At 40.0% G+C, this 14868-nt stretch overlaps 1 protein-coding gene and 1 pseudogene across 11 annotated transcripts in view; one reads left to right on the forward strand and one right to left on the reverse strand.

The window, feature by feature from the left end:
- FHIT (fragile histidine triad diadenosine triphosphatase) overlaps positions 1–14868 on the forward strand; it is a 1501152-nt gene that overhangs the window by 920609 nt on the left and 565675 nt on the right. The gene's annotated exons all lie outside the window — the stretch shown is intronic.
- On the reverse strand, positions 274–10553 carry LOC137773228 (ferritin heavy chain pseudogene; annotated as a pseudogene).

The following is a 14868-nucleotide window of genomic DNA, read 5'->3' on the forward strand; positions in this document are numbered from 1 at the left end:
AACACACTTTTAAGCTCTTAAAAATGTGTATACTTTGTCAGTGTGTAACTGAAACATAGTGAACTAAATCCTCGTCCTGTCTAATACACAATCAGAATATTTTGGGGGGGTGGGGAGGTACCAAATTACTTTATTTGAACGATGGTACTAAGGAAAGAACTTGTAGATGTTTCGGTACAACTTATAGAAAAGGTAAAGGTAACCCAAACGTGCATGCACTGACTTGGTGACCAGGGAAGTCATCCCCGTGGCTACGGGAAGCCAGCCTAAGGCTTAGCTCTCATTATCACTGTATTCCAGGGTGTGCTTGTCAAAGAGATACTCTGCCATGCCAGATTCCGGGGCCCCCATCTTGGGCAAGTTGGCTATGTGGTCACCCAATTCTTTGATGGATTTCACCTGCTCATTCAGGTAATGAGCCTCAGTGAAGTCACACAAATTGGGGTCATTTTTGTCAGTGGCCAGTTTGTGCGGTTCCATTAGTGACTGATTCACACTTTTTTCCAAGTGTAGCGCACATTCCATTGCATTCAGCCCGTTCTCCCAGTCATCACGGTCTGGTTTCTTGATATCCTGACGGAAGATTCGGCCACCCCGGTGGTTCTGCAGCTGATTCATCAGTTTCTCAGCATGTTCCCTCTCCTCACGAGATTGGTGAAGAAAGTATTTGGCAGACTTCTTCAAAGCCACATCATTGCGGTCAAAATAGTATGACACGGACAGGTGGACGTAGGAGGCGTAGAGCTCCAGGTTGATCTGGTGGTTGACGGCGGCCTCCGAGTGCTGGTGTTAGTGCTGGCGCCCCTGCGATGGGGACGCGGTCGTCCTGGCGGGCGGCCGAGGAGAGGCGGCGCTGGAGCGGCGGCGGGGACCTCGGGGCGGCCGGAGGGCGCTGTGAGGTGGTGGCGAGGGCTGGCGCTGAGCGGCCGGCCGGAGCGGGGGACGAGCGCCGGGTTCCGTCCAAGCGCTGTTGAAGCAGGAAACTGTGGCGACTCTCCGCGAAGACTGTCCACAATCAGAATATTAGGCAGTCTTCTGTTTAGAAAAGATGGTAACTCTGCAGTGGAGAACGCTGACAACATCTTGACCGGTGATCAGAATTGAAAGATCACCAGTGAAAGGCAGTCATCGTGTCCCTCCTGATGTGATGCCCTGAGAAGGGCACAATGTGGTCAGTACAGTTTTGGGGCCAGGAATACGTAACCAGAATCCAATCTCCAGGACACATCAGAGAAACCCCAGTAAGGAATAGTTCTATTAAAAAAAAAAAAGTATGTGGAAGGTACAAGTGGGGATATATTGTGAAACAAAAAAAGTCAAAGAAATGTTTGAGATCAAAGGAGACTACAGAGACAGGGGCACTAAATGAGAGCCTATACTAGACCTTACACTGGACAGGGAGAGTGCCATAAGAGACATCACTAGTTAATAGACAGAACTGGGAAAGAAGATGGTGGATTAGATAAAATATGGTACCAATGTTACATTTACTGAAGCTGGTTGCTGTACTGTGGTGATAAGAGAAATTGTCCTTATTCTTAAGAAATGCACACTGAATGAAACTTATTTTCAAAATAAGGACAGGAAATAAACAGTATGTGTATAGGGAGAAAGTGCAAATGATAAGCAGATGGGGAAAACATTAACTCAAGATGGATCTGGGGTGTAGATAGGTGTTCCTTGTGCTATTCTAGTTCTTGGAATTTGGGGATACATTTGAAATTAATTCCAAATTAAAATTTTTGAAATTTTCCTTCCTCTCCTCTAATGGTGCCCCTTTGTGTTTCCAGAATGCCTGGAGCGCTTTTGCCTTGGGGCTTGTGCCTTTTTAAAGCCAAGTTGGGCTGAGCTGGAGCCCCCTGTATTCTCTAGTTTCCCGAAGCTCTTCGCTTCCTCGGGAGCTGACAGAATAGGCCTGCAGTGCCCACCTCCCGTGTCTGCCCTTGTCCCTCAGGCCTTTTGGTCTGTCCCTCTTCTGTCATACCTGCCCCTGCTTCAGTGCCCAGATATATTACTGATTAGCTGGTTCTGTTAGTCTTTCTCACTTGGCCTTTGGCTGACCTTGACCTCTACCCAGTTCTTGTCCTCTTGCCCCAGTTCACTATATTCTCCCACCTTTCAGCACCAATCTCTTGGAGAGAGCACTGCTCTCTTTTGATCTTGAAGGAAGCCCAGGATCCTCTTTTTAAGAACACTGTAGAACAGGGACTCAGATACCAACAGATGTCTGCACATACCAGGGAGTCCAGAGGCTTCCGATGATAGGTCTTGGGCTCTACTGAAGCCAGAAATCCACAAATACCTTTAAAACATTTTTAAAAAGCAATGGTCTCCCTTTCCTGTGGCAGAGGAATGCTGGAGGAATAAACAAAGGTGGTTCTTGCTTGTCTGCTCTGCCAAGTGCCCACGTGGCCAGACAGATTTCAAAGCAGTGGCCCTCTGTAATTGCTAATTATCCTTCACAGCCATGTCCTTGTCCTCAAGAAGGTGCAGTCTTATTGGTGAGGTGAGACACTTGAATGTGAAACCGACTGATAGCTTGCGTGATGAAGTACGTTCAGAAAAATTATAGTAAGTAATACATGGCAGGAATTGGAGAAACCAAAAGACCCTTGTGGCTGTGGATGCAGCTTGGCTGATGGAAGAAATTGGAGAGCAAGGAGGATGTGTCTCCCAGAATCTCTAGAAAGAGCCTCCTAAGGGCTCTGTAGTGAAAGACAAAGCAAGCAGGCAAGGAGCCCAGCTCTGGGGCACAGGATACCAGATGGTTCACTGAAAGTCAGAGCTCAGGGTCTGAGGGGTGAGGGAAGAGGGCTCAACCCTTGGGCTTCAGCCTGCACTTTCACAAAAAGCCTTAATTTAGATTTTAGATATTATTTCCAAAAGAGGAGAGTTACAGAAGTGTTCTACCTGGAATGCAAAAAGCCCTCTGCCATACCTCTTGACCACTCACCTGCCACGTGCTTTGAATTAAAAAAAAAGGGAAATCCCACATGCTGTGGAGCAACTACACCCATGAGCCACAACTACTGAGCCTGTGTGCCACAACTACTGAAGCCCGCGTGCCTAGAGCCCGTGCTCCACAACAAGAGAAGCCACCGCAATGAGAAGCCCGCGCACCGCAACCAAGAGTAGCCCCCGCTCGCCGCAACTAGAGAAAGCCCGTGCACAGCAACGAAGACCCAAAGCAGCCAAAATAAATAAATAAATAAATAAATTTTTTTAAAAAATTAAAACTTAAAAAGGAAAAAAAAGTTCTGTCATTACCTTAGGAATATCTTAATTATTTTGATTTTATTTTTTCCTGTTCAAAGTTTGCTTTTTTTTTTAAACATAGGCATACTTTTTGGACCACTGGTTTGAGATTTCTTCCTTTCTGCTTTTCTCAGTATACCAGGAGCCTCAAAAGCAGAGGTCTTCCATCCTCTCAGAAGCTCTGTCCCTCCCCGCCCACGCCTGTAATAACGTCCTCTCGCCATGCGTCTCCTGCACCTGGCCGGGTGGAGTTCTCCTCTTCCTGCCACCTTCCCCACCCCAAGATTAAGAGTTCCAAACCTTCTACTGCAGGCACAGTTGGTGCTCAGTTTATTGGTAATTAATGAGTAGTACTTCCTTGACAGAACATAATGGAACTACAGAGCAATCACTTAGAAAGGGAAACGACCGTCAGTTATCACTCTAATGAATCCTGTTTAGCAGAGCTGATGGCAGCCCGGCTGATGCACAACCTTCTGGGCACCGAAAGTGGATCCCTTAAAAACTCCGTTTCTGTACTGCGTGTAATTTGCGAGATAATTGCTCTCAAGGCCAAATTGTAAAGTGGCTTCAGCTATGGGTAACAGTGTAATTTTGGAACTATTCTCAGAACTAGTTATTAACTGTTCACTGTTAATATTTGAATATGAGTAAACAGAAACAATTCTTAACATTAAAAAATTTAAATAGTACGGTAGTGGTGGTGACAATTATTGAGATGATCATAGCAATGATGTTAACAAATGACGTTCATTGGATCATATGTGACAGGCCCTATACTGAACATTTCATATGCATCATCTCACTTAATTCTCAGAACAATCAAGTGTTAAAAATCAGTTTGCAGAAGGGCAACTTCATGGCTGTTGTGCAAATGTAAACACAGTTTAAGATCTTATTCAGCTCATTAATTTAAGAGGGTGAGGGACCTAGTAAGATGTTAAAATTAGTCCAAAAATGATTTGAGATTATATGTGTGTGTGTGTGTGTGTGTGTGTGTGTGTGCGCGTGTGTGTGATTTGATAGATTGTTGGGCCAGATACAGAACAGGATAATGTTCTGCTGGTCCATAAGAGCTCACACAAGCTACTCTCTGCCATCAGTTGTAAAATAGCCCTGTAAACAGAAAGGCACACCCAGCAGTGGGAACACTATACTAAAGGAGTCCAGTAATCTCGTTTGCCTATTTCCAAGTTTGAAATGGTTTTTCTGATACCTGTAAGGCAGGTAGTGCTATAATCCGCACATTACAAATGGAGAAACTGAGGCTTTGTGATGTTAAGTAACTTGGCCAAGGTTATATGAGAGGTGGAGTGGCAACTGACTTGAGTCTGACTCCTTACACAGCTGGCACTGTGGTGATGAACAGCATGGGCTCAGTAAATGAACAGGTTTGAGTTCAACTCCCAGTGACCTTGGGCCAGGTAACTACTGTGCCTTTATTTTTTCATCCGTGAGGTTGTGTTGCTAATAGTTTTAAGTCACCATGGTGTTGTGAGGATATGGTGAGGTGACGTGTTAAAGCCTTGTGCGTGTTGTACATGACATTGCACTCCCCCTGTAAATGTCAGCAGCTGTTGTCATCATCAGTAATGATCATCACGATCGAGCACCACCTGCGTGTGTCTTGAAAATAGCGGTGCCCTCACCTTCTCTACCTCGATTGGCCATGGTTGCCTTAAAAGTCTGCGCACATCCAGAGTATGAGCTCCAGGAATCTCCATCACAGAAAACCAATTCTCCGTCACAGTTTTTGTCCAGGGTCATGACCAGATTCAGCTGACCCTAGGAATAGAAAGGTAGTGTAATAGTTGGAAAAGTATCTCTTCCTCCAGGGAACAAAACGACAACAGTGCCTTGTGGCTTATAAAAATATTTACCCCTGCTATTCTATAACCTGTAAGACTTTAAGGATGCATGGATCCATGATAACTGTAGCAGGTATCATTTTAAAAACCTACTCAAAGTAAATATCAGTGTCATACAACACGTGCTAGAGTAGATTTTTCTCAATGGCAAAAATCCAAGCATGGCATTCAGTTTTTCCGTCCTGGAACTCATATTCCCTTGTATCAGTGACAATGGAGTTGAAATGTTTAGGTCTTGTATTGGATATCATCTCACTGTCTTGCTTTGAGCAGATGACGTGTTGGAGGCGTCTCTATCAATCTTGTCTTTTGGAATTAAGGAGTGCCAAATGACAGAAATCAAAGGTTAAATGACAAAATGGTGTGTGCTTGGTGAATTTACCATTTTTTTCAATAAGATTTTTCTGTTGATATTAAGGAGGTTATAATTTTTTAGGAGATAATTTACCAGAGACACACTTCTCTACTGGCTCCTTATCTCTGAGATTAGAGCCTTACTGAAGGCAGCATATGTACATCTAGTTACTCACATGTATCGAAAATTTCTCTTTGTGCTCTCATCTTTGTTGTGTGGGGTAGAGGGAAGCATTCATCTCAAAAATGGGACATGATTTCTTGATTTGGAATTCTTCAAAAACACATAAAAATGATTGGCTTTGTCTTCATAGGATTCATGTGTTAGATTTTTGCCTCATCGCAAAAGAAATGCAACATGTCGGTCTTGTTATTGTGATCCTAAGATGAAGGCAGATACTCATGATTAATTCTTTATGATTTTCTTGTTATCATTGATAATACAAACAATATGTCTGTACTATTTGGCAGTTGACAAGCACCAAGTATATTTTTAAACATGCCAAGTTTGTTTGGTACTCCTCCTGCATATTTCCTTAAATTTGTAAAATTGTGAAATATCTGTTTCTTGTTGTATATTTAGGATTATTGCCTTATATGCTCTCTCACCATGCTGTGAATGGTCAAAGAAACTCAGTTTAATTTTGCACATATATTGTTGTGAGGAATTGTTGCAAAGAACTACTCTCAAAGGGTTAAGCAGTTGTTCCTAGTGGAGATAAAGTGGACTGAAAGAGACATTGAAGAGGCTTGCAAATGATATCGTAGTAACTCATATCAGGATCGCCCCAAATCTGTTTTTACAGTTTCCTTCTTGCATGGAAAGACTACAGACAAGTTTATTTTAGCTCAAATTTCTATTCCATATGGCCTTGGCACCCTCAGAGCAAATGTATTTTCTATTTTACTCTTAGTTCTCTCAACCAAAATGAGACTTAAGTCACCAGTGAAATATTGCAGGATGTGTTGACTTAGGGGATATATCTTTTCTAATTTTAACTTCTTTAGAAGTTCAGTGGATATAAATATCCTTTAGTGTAGTTTGCCAGGCACTGCGTACTCTAGTTCTAATCAAAAGTCATACCAAGTCAGAAGAGAATCAGGGGTTAGTGAAATTCTTCTCAACATTTGTGTCCGTTCTACGTCCTAACGGTCATATGTCCTAAACTTTTCATTTTTAAAACCGCTCATGAAGACACACCATGTTACTAAATGTGGGTTCCTTCAGAACATAGTGGGGGGGGGGGCGGGGAAGAGAGTAGTGGAATTATGTTTTAATTGTATAGTCATTAACTGACTGAATTTGCTTTTTTCAAAATACAAATTTTTACATTAGCCTTCGTGACCTTTAAAAACATTGTGAATTAAGGTAGAACATAAGTAATGCAGTCTCGTTAACTTTAATAAAGTTCAATAAAAATTCTAAATTTAAAAAACTTTCTTCAAAAAACAGTGTGTAATTGCTAAAGCGTTAAATAGAGCATCACAGTTTAAAATTATTAAAAATTACTAAGTATCCATTTAGGATGAGATTTGTTTTATGATTGCAAACACCTCCAAAACAAATCGACAGTCAATTGCAATGCATTTTGAGATGTAAAAGCACCATTAATTACTGTTAATGGTACTTCTCTAATGTATGTAAATACATCATCTGCACCGGAGCTCTTGGCAGTTATTTCTTACTTCTTTCTAGACAGTTTAAAGATCTTAATTTATTAATATTCACAACAAGCAGAAAGATAAAGATTGTTTTGAAGCTCATGATGAATGGCGATTGGAGACATACTGTGCTTGTGCTAAGAGTGGATATTAGCTTGTTGGCAGTAACTCACGGCCCTACGTGAAATAGACCCCGAAAGGGAGACCAAGAGTTTAAAATGATGTTATTAAGAGTCTCTGGAAGCACTTTATTCTGAGGTATCTCAGTTTTGAAAATTTTATTAGTCTCACTCTACACTTATTTCATCGTTTGTCCCCAAGAATGTTAAACTCAGCACAGGCTCCTGCCATGGTAAGCATTATTTTTGATGCACTTTACTGAATATGACTGACAAGGACTTTTTCAGGCATACATTGGGAGAGCAGTGTTTCCTATTTATTATGTCCTTTCATCTCTGCCTTAGCTAGAATATTCATGCTGTAAAAGTAATAAAAAGAAAAAAGAATATTCTGTGTTTTCTTGCAAACCTCACCCCCAAATCCAAACAAAGTGAATGCTTTAGAGACTCACAGGTAGGATTTTCACCAATTTAGATATAAAATGTGACAATTGGCAGAATCATATATCAACATCTGGATCCTTCTCAAATGTCACAGGCTGAGTAGTAGGAAAGTAAAAGCAAATTTTATAATGAAATGTTTTTTGGCATCTATTTTTATCATAGACTAGATTGAAAGGTTTTGCTTTCCCTCATATCTTCTTTAACTTTCTTTGATGGAGACATGTGTAGTCAGCTTAGCTTAGTTGCTTAATAAAGTTAAAAATATCGAGTATTGATGAAAATTTCAAATCTTGCTTCTAATTTTGAGTTTCCAGATTTAGCAAATAAGAATACAGGAGCCCAGATAAATTTGAATTTCAGATAAATGCAATTTTTTAAAAGATTTTAGAGTATTTTAATGTCCGTTTCGTCAGTGGATGTGTTTTGAAATTATTAGGATTCACAATTTTTAGAGCAAAGGAAAGATGGAAAATGCAAACAGTTGGTTCTTGTTAAATTTCAGTTAAAATTTGTTTCGTGTAAGTATATCCCATGTGATACGTGGCACATACTTACCCTAAAAGATTTTTGTTGTTTGCCTGAAATTCAGTTGCTCATTCTATGTTTCACCTGGGAATGCTCTTCTACTTTATGATGAGAAAAGAATCAGTGCTTTTTGTGAGCATTTAAATTCACACACTAGTTTTTTTAATGTGTAAAATGGCAGCAAAAATGGTAGCAATCTCCCAAGGCCGTTGGGAGTATTAAACGCATTGATACTAGTAAAGCTGGTGGAACAGTTCCTGGCATCTAGTAAGCACTGTGGAAGAACACAAGCTTTTGTTCTCAAATGATCATTTGTTCTAATGTTAGACACCTTTTCTACTGGAAGCCTGCTGTTACAGATATGTAAAAATGTGAAGGAATCTTCCTGATGTGATTGACAACAGCTATAGTTCATCTACAAAAATATAGGGTGCCACAAGTGACCCTGTGACTGAAATATGTAGAAGTTCAATATGTTACCGTACTCACAGGCATTGAAAAGAGCCACAACAATGGAACTTTTCCTTTTGCTTTTTATAGAGACACATTGTATTTATTATTATGATATGTCAAATCGGCTCTGGAACATATGTGTGCTTAAGAAAAGAATAGAGAAAGGATAAAGGAGCCAGGTAGGAGCTGAAGTGCTAGTCACAGTTGGTAGTGAGCAAAATGAAGGTCAGCAATGTGAACACAAAAATTCTTATTATGCCAGATGGAAATTCACCATGGTGTTGGTGGGTGTTTTAAATGTAAGATCAGCCAGTGTTCCTGATTATTCATTTGTGATCCCTAAGAAATGCCAAGTACTGGGCACGCCTACCTTCTATCCCTGCTCTGGGAGTCAGTGTAGAAGTCAGAGCAGGCTGGGTTATAATGTATTGTTACAAAATAGTAACAAGAGTAACAAAATTTCTGAGGCTTAATCAACCATCATTTATTTCTCATCCTTGGAGGTCCCACCGTGGTTCCAGGGGTCTCTCCAGAGCTGCTCTCCTCCAAGGGGCGGCTCATCATTTTACTCCACTGCTGACTTGTGGCACCTTTTTTTCAAGACTTGAGGTTTACTACAATTGTGGAAGAGAGGCATTGGCAAGTGCATATGGGCAGTTACGTGGAGCGTGTTACTACTGATCACAGCCAGTGGCCCAGAGCTGGTCACGTGGCCCGGTGCAACTGCAAAGGGGATTCTGAAACATGGCCTTCCATGTGTCAAGCAATGCACGTTCTGGGAGAGGACCAGAGCAATTAGCACTAGTTTGCCATACTGGCAAATGTTGCTGATGGATTTTGCTATTCCCTTCCACAAAGCCCAGAGGCAACTTCAGAATTCCTCTCCACTGTGTGGCAGGCAGTAGTTGGCAATCAAAACTGGCAAGAGAAGTTGAGACACAGATGTAGAGAACAAACGTATGGACCCCAAGGGGGGAAAGCCGCGGGGATTGGTGGTGGTGGTGTGATGAATTGGGAGATTGGGATGGACATGTATACACTGATGTGTATAAAATGGATGACTAATAAGAACCTGCTGTATAAAAAAATAAATAAAATAAAATTCAAAAATTAAAAAAAAAAACTAAAAAAACCCCCCAAAAACTGGCAAGAGAGCTGAAACCTCTTAGCCATTGCTGCACTGCTCCCATAAGCCAGAGAAAACATCTATTGCAGTAGGAATTTGGATGTCATGCATAGTGATTAGAGTTTTAGGAATAAGTGAAAATAGATTCTTAGGATAGTCTTTATCACAGGTTTATTGATTTGAATTTACCATCACTCCAGGTTCTGTTTGATTTGGGAGAAGGTAGTTTCCAAGTATCCCAGTAATCAATCTCGATGATAGTATTTTAAAAATGTATGTCCAATTGACCTGAAATTTAAGTCCTCCCTAGTTTTGTTCCCATGCAACACAAGTATTAGGAGTTTTTCGTAACTGTGACGAAAAGGGGAGAGACTTATTCACAAACCTTGCAATAAAAGTTGAAAATTGTTTTTTGATCCCGGTGTAAAACTGATGGTATCGCAGCTTTCTCCAGCTAACGGCAGTCTTGTCCATGATACCTTAGAGTGCTGCTTGATGAGATATGCAGATCAGCCCCCATTTCAGCCTGGCCGTTTCAGTTCAGTTTTCAGTTAGGTGGAATTTTCTGGTGAGTGACACTTTCTCCCAATTAACTTTGACGAAGAGATGTAGCCTTAGAATGTTCTCAAGTTGGGAATATGAGTTATATGTCAGTGAGATCTGATTCTTGGAAGACTGGAGAATAATGAAGACACCTTTGAAATGGGGAATTACTTTTCGAAGTTTTTCTACAATGCGGTTGTTCATACCGGTCCTAATCAACAAGATTTGTTGTTAATGTTTTCTTTTGAAAACAGTGCTAGACACTGTGATAAACATTAAGTTATAATAGAAGTATTTTACAATGGCATATTACTCAGCCATAAAAAAACAAAATTGCATTATTTGTAGTGAGGTGGATGGACCTAGAGTCTGTCATACAGAGTGAAGTAAATCAGAAAGAGAAAAATAAATAGTGTATGCTAACACATATATATGGACTCTAAAAAAAAAAAGGTTCTGAGGAAGCTTGGGGCAGGACAGGAATAAAGACGCAGACTTAGAGAATGGACTTGAGGACACGGGGAGGGGGAAAGGGGAGCTGGGACGAAGTGAGAGAGTAGCATTGACATATATACACTACCAAATGTAAAATAGATAGCTGGTGGGAAGCAGCCGCAGAGCACAGGGAGATCAGCGCCGTGCTTTGTGACCACCTAGAGGGGTGGGATAGGGAGGGTGGGAGGGAGACGCAAGAGGGAGGAGATTTGGGGATATATGTATACGTATAGCTGATTCACTTTATTGTATAGCAGAAACTAACACACCATTGTAAAGCAATTATACTCCAATAAAGATGTTAAAAAAAAAGTTATAATAGAAGTATTTTCTAAAAATAGAAACTGAGAAATTGGAGAAAGAGAAAAATATGGCCAAATATAATCAAGTGCTTAGCTGTGTTTTTCATGATAAAAAGTCAGAGGAGCTAAGGCTGGAGAAATTGCTCAGGGTCGGAGTAGGGCCTGTTGGAGGAGGAAAAAAAAAAATCACTGAACACTCCATTAATTAAATATGCCAGAGGAGAGAGAGGTTGTATGGCACCCCACACTGAAGTCATAGACATTTAGTCAGAAGCTGTTTTTTCTTGCCTCTTTCAATGAAAACCAAGCTTTCCTTGAACTCTTAGTGATTAAAAAAAACAGAAAAGGAAAAAAGAAAAACGCAAAAACAGTATCATTTAATTCCCACAGTATAATGATTCAAAGTGGCCTTCAGTTAATTTCTAATTAGAACCTCCATATACTTCTTTTAAAATACAAGTTAAGATAGATGCAAAAAATATTAGTCTGACATTGACTCATAGCCACTTTATTTATTTTTTTTTTTTTTTAGATTTTTTTAAGAAATTCACGTTCTTTTATTTATTTATTTATTTATGACTGTGTTGAGTCTTCGTTTCTGTGCGAGGGCTTTCTCTAGTTGCGGCAAGTGGGGACCACTCTTCATCGCGGTGCGCGGGCCTCTCACCATCGCGGCCTCTCTTGTTGCGGAGCACAGGCTCCAGACGCGCAGGCTCAGTCAGTAATTGTGGCTCACGGGCCCAGTCGCTCCGCGGCATGTGGGATCCTCCCAGACCAGGGCTCGAACCCGTGTCCCCTGCATTGGCAGGCAGACTCTCAACCACTGCGCCACGAGGGAAGCCCGACTCATAGCCACTTTAAATACAGGTAGTCAATGTAAGTGTCTCATCATCTCCTGAGAGTAAGCATTTTTTTTTTCTTTTGTAAGATTACTCATAGTTTGTAACTGATGAGACCTATGTTAATATATGTTTTTAAAACCACAGAGATAATATACAAGCCCATTTTCATGGGTAATCTGCACCCCACCCCCTTCCCCTCTTTCCCTGAGTCCTTCTCCTCTATCAAGAGGTTCAAAAGTTAGGTGTGAAATCTTTGATACCTTTCCCTAGGTGTTTTGTTGTTGTTACCTGTTTTGTTCTGTTTTTTGTTTTTTGCTAAAACCTAATGACTAAAGGTCATCAGGAACATACTTGAATTCCAAGGTAAGTTTATTAGCCTGCTGCAGCAAGGGTGAACGCACGCCGGAACTGTGGGTTGTCTCAAAAGGAAGAATTAGAGAAGGGGTACTAGAAGATTTGGGGGGCTGGAGTTAGTCATGGGATGTTCTTAGGTATTTGTCAGCACATGCCAAGTAGGCAGTTTCTGGAATAGCTTTTGAGTCTATGAGAAAAATGCATGGCTCTGAATGAACTAATGATAAGTTTAAGCTTAGTCTGTCATCATGGTTTGGTTAGGTACAGCTTCTCTGTTTCATGAGTCATAGTGTAGCTTTGCAAGATATGGTTGATATTCCCGTTCTCAAGGGGTTCATAAGTAAGACTCTCCTGCTGAAATGTAGTAGCTACTGTACATTTCCAATTTTTCTTCTTGTCCTTACGAAGCAGTGCTAATGCCATATGTCACAGACTTACTTTCCTATTTTAAAACACTGATGTTAGTTTTATTTTGTTGATCATAAAGCTATTAAAGAGTTAGAATAATGCTTTTAGATTAGATTTTTATTTTAGAATAAATCATTTAAAGGAAAACCATTTCACTGTTTTGAATGAATGAACAAATGAGATTCTTGAGAGAGGGGAGGCCTGAGTAGGATCCAGGAATCTAAGGAACCCTAGAGAATCTAGGATGGTTTTGGGAGATCTGATTTGGGTATTAGAAAGGTGGGCACTGTTTAGGAAAGAGCTGGAAACCAGGGAAACCAGTATGATGCCCATAATAATAGAGGTTAGGGAGAATGGGGACTGGATTTAGGGCCGATGGAGTGAAGTGGACAGATTTGAGAGCTGCCTAGAAGTGCAACCTAGATGTGACTGGGCAGGTGAATGGGTAAATGAAATGTGGTACATCTACATCATGGAGATTATTCAGCATTCAAAAGAATAAACTATTAATCCACCTAAAAACTTGCATGCATCTCCAGAGAGTATGCTGAGTGAAAAAGGCCAGTTTCTAAAGGTTACATGTTGTGTGATTCCATGTATATAACATGATTAAAATGACAGAAGTATAGAAATGGAGAACAGATGAGTGGTTAAGGATGGGTAGGGAACTGGGGTGGGAGGGAAATGGGTTTGGTTACAAGTGGGCAATACGAGGGATCTTTGAGAATGGAAATGTTCTGTGTCTTGGGAAGAAAACATACAAAGGTGAATGATTTAACTGAGGCTGTAGGTTTATTTTTGTAATTGTTATTTTAAGCACAGCATATGATTGTAGTCATTGTTTCCGCATTCATGTCCATTGGTGTTTAGAAACTAAACTTGTGGTATAATGAAATTAGTTCATTATTCTGGTCCAACTTCTGTTGCTAACTAAGTAGTGACCTTGGTCACGTTCTTCATATCTGCTGGAACTTAGGCTCCTCTTGAGGGCTTTGGAATAATTACTGTCAGAGGTCCCTTCCAGCTGTAAAATTTGATGGTTTCATGTTTGAATGCATCAACTGCATTTCAGCATCTCAAAAGTACACTCAGACATGCAACAGTGGGTCTGTTATTTTATTTTATTTCATCAAGAATGTTTTTGCATGGGTTATTTTAATGCATGGAACTCACCAGTATTTCTTTTCAACAATGCCAAAGGTTAAGACCCCCAATTCCCCCCTTGCAGTTAGTTCTCTAAGTACTTCTATGGAGACTAGTGACTTTGAAGTCAAAGACTAGGATCTTTATGTTTTCCTTAGTGAGCTCCTGTGTTCTGTCTCCTTAAGTTTTGTAGTTTATTAATTCTGTGGTATTTGACTTGAGCTTTTCCGGAAAAGTGCAAATTAGAAATAAGTTATTGATCACTATGGGCATAGAAACCCCAATAGTCAGAATTTGCGAAGTAAAAATATCTCTTTCCACAGTTACAATCAATGACCCAATATTATATTTAGACTGATTTTTCACATAGAAATGTAATCTTGGGAAAGAAATAATAGCTATAAACCAAGGTGTATATTATAGTATATTTGAACATCATCTCTATATTACTTATGTTTTCAAAGGCATTTTTATACTTTGAAAGCTCTGGGTTTAATGTATTATATATATTGGCATCAGGGGAACCAAAATGAAATATCAGTTTGATTTGGGGTTGCTATGGAGAACATTCTAATGTTTCAATTCAATAGTTTATAATATATTTATGCATGCTTATATACATATACTTAAGCACATTTATAGTTTGGTGAATATTTTCTAATTGACTATCAAGATTTTAAAATACCCATTTGAAACAAAGCCAATAAGCAAGAAAAAATACATATTTCAATTTCATTTTATGACTATGTAAGAGAAAGCGTTTTAAAAGACTTGCACACTTTTTCTGCATAGAAAGCTTTTCGTGATCTTTTTGATATGCCTGCTAATATTATTCAGTATTCATCCTTTGATTTCCTGGCTTCATTAGTTAGTATTTATAATTGCTTGGGTTTGGGGTGTCTTGGCCAGCAATTTAATTACATCCAACTATCAAGTCACAGATAGAATGATCTTATTCTAGTTGCACCATTTTGT

The sequence above is a fragment of the Eschrichtius robustus genome, chromosome 12 (genome assembly GCF_028021215.1).
Source record: "Eschrichtius robustus isolate mEscRob2 chromosome 12, mEscRob2.pri, whole genome shotgun sequence".
Lineage (NCBI taxonomy): Eukaryota > Metazoa > Chordata > Mammalia > Artiodactyla > Eschrichtiidae > Eschrichtius > Eschrichtius robustus.